The sequence below is a fragment of the Alexandromys fortis genome, unplaced genomic scaffold, assembly GCF_014885135.2.
Source record: "Alexandromys fortis isolate MF-2015 unplaced genomic scaffold, M_Fortis_MF-2015_v1.1 scaffold_25, whole genome shotgun sequence".
Classification (NCBI taxonomy): Eukaryota; Metazoa; Chordata; class Mammalia; order Rodentia; family Cricetidae; genus Alexandromys; species Alexandromys fortis.
Window position 1 is genome coordinate 16,201,214 of NW_026067904.1, and position 7,775 is coordinate 16,208,988.

Sequence of the window (7,775 nt, forward strand, 5' to 3'; positions counted from 1 at the left end):
CCATAGGGTGTGATCATATCACAATGCAAAATATATTCAACCCAACTAAAAAGTCCCCATAGTCTTTCACAGCTAAACACTGGTTAAAATTTCCAAGTCCAAAGAGTCTTCCAACACACAGTGGTACATAATATAAAATCATTGCAACAAGGACGAAAAGTAGCATTGTGAGGACAGGCCAGACCAAAGAAAAACAAGCAGAGCAAACTCCAAGTCCCACAATTCCATGTCTCAGTTAAAGGTTTTATTTGATGGCTCTTCTCTTCAAGCTTTGTTGACTGCAAAATGCTTCTCTTTCTTGATCCAGTTTTATATTCTATTACAAGTTCTCCAGACAGGAATCCCAGGACCCAGGTATCTCCAGCATATCCAAATATCCCTAGGCTTCACTTACACAGATTCATGCAATGGCCTCCCCCAGCCTTTATGCAGAAACTCTCCTGCCACAAACCTGGCTTCAGTGGCTTTCGTTTACCTAGGAGGGGGATTATATAGCTGTTTTACTAAAGTATGCACAAAACCGGAACCATGGGATCAAAGGATGCCAAGTTCTATTGCATACTGGAACAGGAAACTGGTCCCTTCCCGGAGTCATATTTACATAAACTTTCCTTTGTTGTTGCTTTAGTTTGCTGATTGCTTTCAATTCGATTTCAGAAGCAGGTTGTGTGTGATCTTTCTCTGAGTATACTTTACTCCATTTTGAATCTGGCCTTTCTTTAAACTTTGCATCTCTTGTAGCTCAATTGGCTCCACTACAATTCCTGTTTCTCCTTATTATCAATTTGTACGTGGTATATTTCTCTTTGTCCTGATTGTTCCTTATTACTGTAGATCTGCATAAGAGTGTTCACCATCCTGAAACCTCGTCTCACTATGACATTTATCCCTAACGCTCCAATTTAACCTCAGATGGGAAAAAGCAACTATATTTTTGACAAAATATCTTTAGACCATTCTCTAACATTTACCACAAAACCTCCTGATGGGTTCCTAAACTCCAAGTCAGTCTCAGCACTACTGTCTTTCAAGTTCCTCTTAGGATGACCCATTAAAGCACACAACTGCTTTCCAGTCCACTGACCTGAATTCTCTTATAGTTCTTCAACAGCAAGCATGGTCAGGCCTATCACAACACAACAATATAGCAGTCCCTGGTACCAGCAGCTTAGTCAATGTTATATTGCTGGGAGGATACACCATAACAAAGGCAATGTATAAAGGGAAGCATTAATTGGGGCCTCACTTACAGTATTAAAGGCTTAGTCCATGATCATCATGTCAGAGATGTCAGAGGAAGGCTGTCTTAGTACTGGAGCAATCACTGACATGTTACATCTGGTTTACAAACTGCAGGCAGAAAGTGAAATCGGGCCTGGCATACGTTCCTGAAATCTCAATCTACCCTCAATGACATACCTCCTCTAACAAAGCCACACTTTCTCCCACAAGACCACATTTCCCTATCCTTCTCAAACTGTAGCTAAAAGCATCCAAACTTATGAGCCATTTTCATTCAAACCATCACATTAGTCCACTGGGGCTACTATATTCAAAGTGCCAAAACATATCTCATAGGATATGGAGTTACCTGACTGTGCAGAAATCCTCAGGGATCCTCTAGATTTTACCTCCACAACACTGGCAACACTGGACAGTGTGCACCCCATGGTCAGCTTTTGTAGATGTAGGGATCCAAGTTCAGGTTCTCAGGCTTGAATGGTGAGGACTTTATTGACTGCACTGCCTCTCCCTGCCCTAGGGCTGGTTGCTATTTTTCCTCTCACCCTATCAGCTCTCCATTAATGTTGCAGTTTACCATGTACTAAAACTAAGCTTCAGTTAGTTAAACTAACACAGACATAGACTGGGATGCTGTCCTCTTAGTTCTAAATAATCTGAGAACAAAATACTGGTGAAATAACAGGAATTTCATTCACCCCAAATTGACCATGAGTTCATAGACTATAACTTAGACTATGAAAGGGATGCCATATGATTAATCATTATTAAAATGAAACTGCAGCTTTATTTTTAAATATTCTATTAATTATGCAAAGTTCAACAGAAAAACACATTGTAAAAACAAAAACAATAGTTTAAGTTAGAAATTTAATTGACTTTGATTCCCCTGGTAGTATCGAAAATTCGTAGAAAATCTTGAATTGATATCTATAAATTATACATGTACATAAATGAGGTTTTCTTTTAGGAGACATGTAATTTTAAATATACACTGTATTTATGTGAGTGCTTGTGCATAATGAATTAAATTGGATTGCTGTTACCTGTAAAAGTAGGACCTGTCATCTCCAAGACTCAAATAAAACCCATGTGCACTCGCGGGTGTAGTCTACGCGCCTGTGCACGCAGCACTCTCTGCCCATGGTCCGGGGACTTTCCCGTAGGCGAAAGGTTAAGGAACTAGTCCCTCATGTGTAGCCTAGGAAACAGGCCTTCAGAGCGAGGTAAAAACCCAGGATAGCCAAAACAATCCTATACAATAAAGGATCTTCAGGAGGCATTACCATCCCTGATTTCAAACTCTATTACAGAGCTACAGTAATGAAAATAGTGTGGTACTGGCATAAAAACAGAGAAGTCGACCAATGGAATTGCATAGAAGACCCGAATTTTAACTCACAAACATATGATCACCTGATTTTCGATAAAGGAGCTAAAAGTATACAATGGAAGAAAGAAAGCATCTTCAACAAATGGTGCTGGCACAACAGGATGTCAACCTGTAGAAGAATGAAAATAGATCCATATCTATCACCTTGCACAAAACTCAAGTCCAAATGGATCAAAGACCTCAATATCAGTCCGAACACACTGAACCTGATAGAAGAGAAAGTGGGAAGTACCCTACAACAGATGGGCACAGGAGATAACTTCATAAGTATAACCCCAGCAGCACAGACACTAAGGACAACATTGAATAAATGAGACCTACTAAAGCTGAGAAGCTTCTGTAAAGCAAAGGACACTGTCACTAAAACAAAAAGGCAACCTACTGACTGGGAGAAGATCTTCACCAACCCTGTAAAAGACAAAGGTCTGACTTCCAAAATATATAGAGAACTCAAGAAACTAGACTTTAAAATGCTAATTAACCCAATTAAAACATGGGGCACTGAACTGAACAGAGAATTCTCAAAAGAAGAAGTTCAAATGGCCAAAAGACACTTAGAGTCATGCTCAACCTCCTTAGTGATCAGGAAAATGCAAATCAAAACAACTTTGAGATATCATCTTACACATGTCAGAATGGCTAACATCAAAAACATGCCTTTGCTGGAGAGGCTGTGGAGGAAGGGGTACCCTCATCCATTGCTGGTGGGAATGCAATCTTGTGCAACCACTTTGGAAATCAGTGTTTCGGTTTCTCAGGAAATTAGGGATCAACCTACCCCTGGACCCAGCAATACCACTCTTAGGAATATACCCAAGAGATGCCCTATCATATAACAAAAGCATTTGTTCAACTATGTTCATAGCAGTATTATTTGTAATAGCCAGAACCTAGAAACAACCTACATGCGCTTCAGTGGAAGAATGGATGAAGAAAGGGTGGAATATATACACATTAGAGTACTATGCTGCGGTAAAAAACAATGACTTCTCGAATTTTGCATGCAAATGGATGGAAATAGAAAACACTATCCTGAGCGAGGTAACCCAGACCCAAAAAGATGAACATGGGATGTACTCACTCATAATTGGTTTCTAGCCATTAATAAAGGTCACAGAGTGTATACCTGGTGAATCTAAGGAAGCTAAATAAGAAGGTGAACCCAAGGAAAATCATATACTTATCCTTTTGGCTATGGGAAGTAGACAAAATTGCCGGGGAGAAAATTGAGATCTTGGTGGTGGGTGGGTTGGGGCTAAGGGGGGGACGGGGAGAGAAAAGTGAGAAGTGGAGGATTGGGGAAAGTTAGGGAAACAGGAAGATTGGGATAAAGGAAGGTTGGATAGGGGAGCTGGGAAGCACATATCTTAGTTAAGGGAGCCATCTTAGTGTTGGCAAGAGACTTGAACCTAGAGTGGCTCTCAGGAGCCCAAGGTGATGTCCCCAGTTAGTTTCTTGGGAAGCTGAGGATAGGGAACCTGAAATGACCCTATCCTATAGCAATACTGATGAATATCTTTCATATCACCATAGAACCTTCATCTGGTGATGGATGGAGATAGAGACAGAGACCCACACTGGAGCACTGGACTGAGCTTCCAAGGTCCCAATGAGGAGCAGATGGAGGGAGAAGAAGAGCAAGGACCACGGGGGGTGCACCCACCCACTGAGACAGTGGGGCTGATCTATTGGGAGCTCACCAAGGCCAGCTGGACTGGGACTGAAAAAGCATGGGATAAAACCGGACTCTCTGATCATGGCAAACAATGAGGGCTGATGAGAAGCCAAGGACAATGGCAAGGGGTTTTGATCCTACTTCATGTTCCGGCTTGGTGGGAGCCTAGCCACTTTGGATGTTCACCTTCCTAGACATGGACGAAGGGGGAAGGACCTTGGACTTTCCACAGGGCAGGGAACCCCGACTGCTCTTTGGACTGGAGAGGGAGGGAGAGAGGAGTGGGGAGATGGGGAGAGGAGGGGGAGGGAAATGGGAGACTGGGAGGAGGTGAAAACTTTTTTTTTCCTTTTCTCAAAAAAAAAAAAAAAAAAAAAAAAAGAGAAGCTTTAGCTAATGGACCAAGCAGTGATTTAATTAAAAAAAAAAAAAAACACGTGCAAACTATTTAATTGAAAAAGAAATCAGCAGCAGCATAGCGCTTCCTGTGTTTCCTTCATGTGAGAGAATCTGTCAGAGAGTAAGGAAAGGTTTTAGCAACACAGTGTTCAATGATTTTAAAGACAAATGCAAGCACCATGTGTATTTCTGTCACATGTGCTTACGGTATAGATAGATAAGAATGGCTCTAGCTGTCAGTAAGGGACAATAAAAATGAAAATGTAAAAGCACTCAGAGAGCTCTGTGTGTAGATTTGGTGACAGCAGTCATACATAGTTGTGGTTTCCAAACTTCGTTATAATCTGCTCTCAGCCATTTTCGCCATTCAAGTAGTTCATGAAAAAAATACAAATGAATGTAGTGGATGCATTAGGAGCACGAGACTAACACTGAAGCAACTTTATGCTGGGATTGGTTATGAGAAAAATTGAAATTCAAGTCCATCTGGAGGTATAGGCAGCTTTCAAGGCCAGATTGAGCAATTTAATGAGACCCTGTCTCAAAATGAAAGCAAAAAGAAAAATTTGATACAACTCAGTGATAGAGCTTTTGCCTACCCATGAACAAGGCTGTACATTCAGTTCCTAGTATTTAAAACTTTTCAGAGCATTCTCTATCTAAATTCAAGAAAAGAAAGTTTGCTTTAAATATTAATTAAATATCTTTACAGAAAATGAATTATCTTTCTTTATACTGTACAACTTTTTAAAATTTATTTTACTTTCTGAATATTTGGTAAGCCTGTATATATGTGCACTCCATGCTTGACTGGTATAATGGGAGACCAGGCAGTGTGTTGAATTCTCAAAGGCAGGGAGGGGAGCAGAGAAAAATGTAGAGCCATAAAAAAATCAATAAAAAAAGAATTTGAGCTATAGATGGTTGTGAGTCACCATCTAGGTGCTGAATCAAATTCTTTACCTGATCATGGATGTGATAGGAGAATGACCCAAACTTCTGATACTGCAGGTTCCCTAGGTTTTAACCTGTAACTCTGAACAAAAATACACCTTACTCCCTTATCTTTCTTTTGACAGGATATTTTATCACAAGCAGAAAAGATATTAGGACAGTCCTCAGTCTCATTGTCTCTTAAATGCATCCTTTTTTGCAAAGCATTTTGTAGATTAAATTATCTCCAAAGAGCAATGACAAAAGTCTTTGTAGATATAATGAACTTAAGGCAAAATTATAGAATGGTCCTTAACTCACCCTATACATTATTTGAATCCTTATAAAAAGGAGAATATGGACACAGAATCAAAATAACAAAGTATCAATGAATAGAAACACACTAATCCATGCCATGTATACCCAACAGTTTATGCCTGCTACTGAAAGCAAGAAATTAGTGAGGAAATATTGTCCTTATTTTTCTTGCAGGATACAGGTAGAGCTGGTTGTTGACATTTTTCATTAATGTATAATTTTAGATTTTTAATAAAATTATAATTACATCACTTTTCCTCTTTCCCTTTCCTCCCTCCAATTGCGATTATTTACTCTACTCCTTAAATTCTTGGCCTCCTTTCCTTTGATAACTATTGTTATTTTTATAAATACCCAAAATATACAAATAGAGCACATTATGTCAATTTTTGTTTGTGAGTATATGATTTGAGTGCTGACTAATCTGTACTGAGAAACCAGTTAGAAACTCATTTTTGGGAGAGACTAACTCTTTTTCTTTTAGTAGTCATTAGTTGCCCATAGATTTTAGTGTAGGGCTGGGGTGCCTTGAGAAGCACACCCTCTTCTTTAGCATGTCTATTGATACGGATATCCTTCTTTTAGAGCTGTGAGGAAGTTTTTGTTTTCATATTTTGGAATTACACTACTACAAAACCAACAGGAATTCTGATAACAGATACTAACTTGTTGTCTTAACCAATTTCTGAGAATACTTTAATGTTTTGGTCTTTGATCATGCATAAAATTTTGGATTTAGTTTCTTGAAGATAGTATGGAAGTAGTATGGAGTTCACAGATAACTACTGTGAGACCAGAAAGGCCAAAGGTAAGTAGGGGAGACTATGTCTATTATACTAGTGAATAAATAGGTACATATAGCTTGAGTTGAGCAGAATACTAGAAATATACCTCCAAATAGCTGTGATGTCTCAGAAGAAAATGAAGAGAACATCATTTGTCTCTGGAAGAAAGAGAATCCTTATTTGATAGACTGATTGATAAGACAGACAGATTAATTTCTTTTTGGTGAAAGTTAGGACTTATGGAAACAATACAATTATTTAATTGATGACTTTACGTAAGAAACTCTAGATAGTATTACCTTGCTTTCCTCTGTGACTTTATAATGGGATGTGACAGAAAAGAAAAGGAAAAGATTGTCATGCAAATTAAAGCAATCAAATGGAAAAACGTGATTTAGAATGTCTGAAGTTTATCCAAAAACCATATTCTGAAAACATGGCGAGGGATGGGTCTGAACAAACTCTTGCCAGGGACACTAAAGGTGATTTATATTTCATGTCAATCTACTATGAAACCAGAAGTAAACAGATGACTAAGGAAAAATCAGATGAGTTTATTTCCTAGGTGCCTTGACACTAATTGAATTTCATTAGACATCTGTCAAGGCTTTTTTTGAGAATATTTAATAGGAAAAGCTAATTTAAGCTTGAATTGAAAATTTGGGAGTAAAATCTGTTGCCAGAATGGGGTAAACATTGAATAATTTGTGGGAGAATAGACAGAATATCATGGCTTATCGTTCTCTGCCTAAGATATACACAGAATATTTACAATAACACATGATAGAACAAAATCATCAAATATGAAAGCTACTGTATAATAATTTATTAATTATCTCATGGGAATTTTTATTAGTTTTTGAGAATATTTTACATGGATATTGATTATATTCCCCACCATCCCTCATCTCATCTCAGAACCTTTTTCTATTATCCTAATTCAGTTGTGTTCTCTTTATCTCTATGTCTTTCTGCCTCTCTGTGTCTCTCTCTCCTCAACTCAAGTCCAGCTTTGCTGTCCAAATATCTA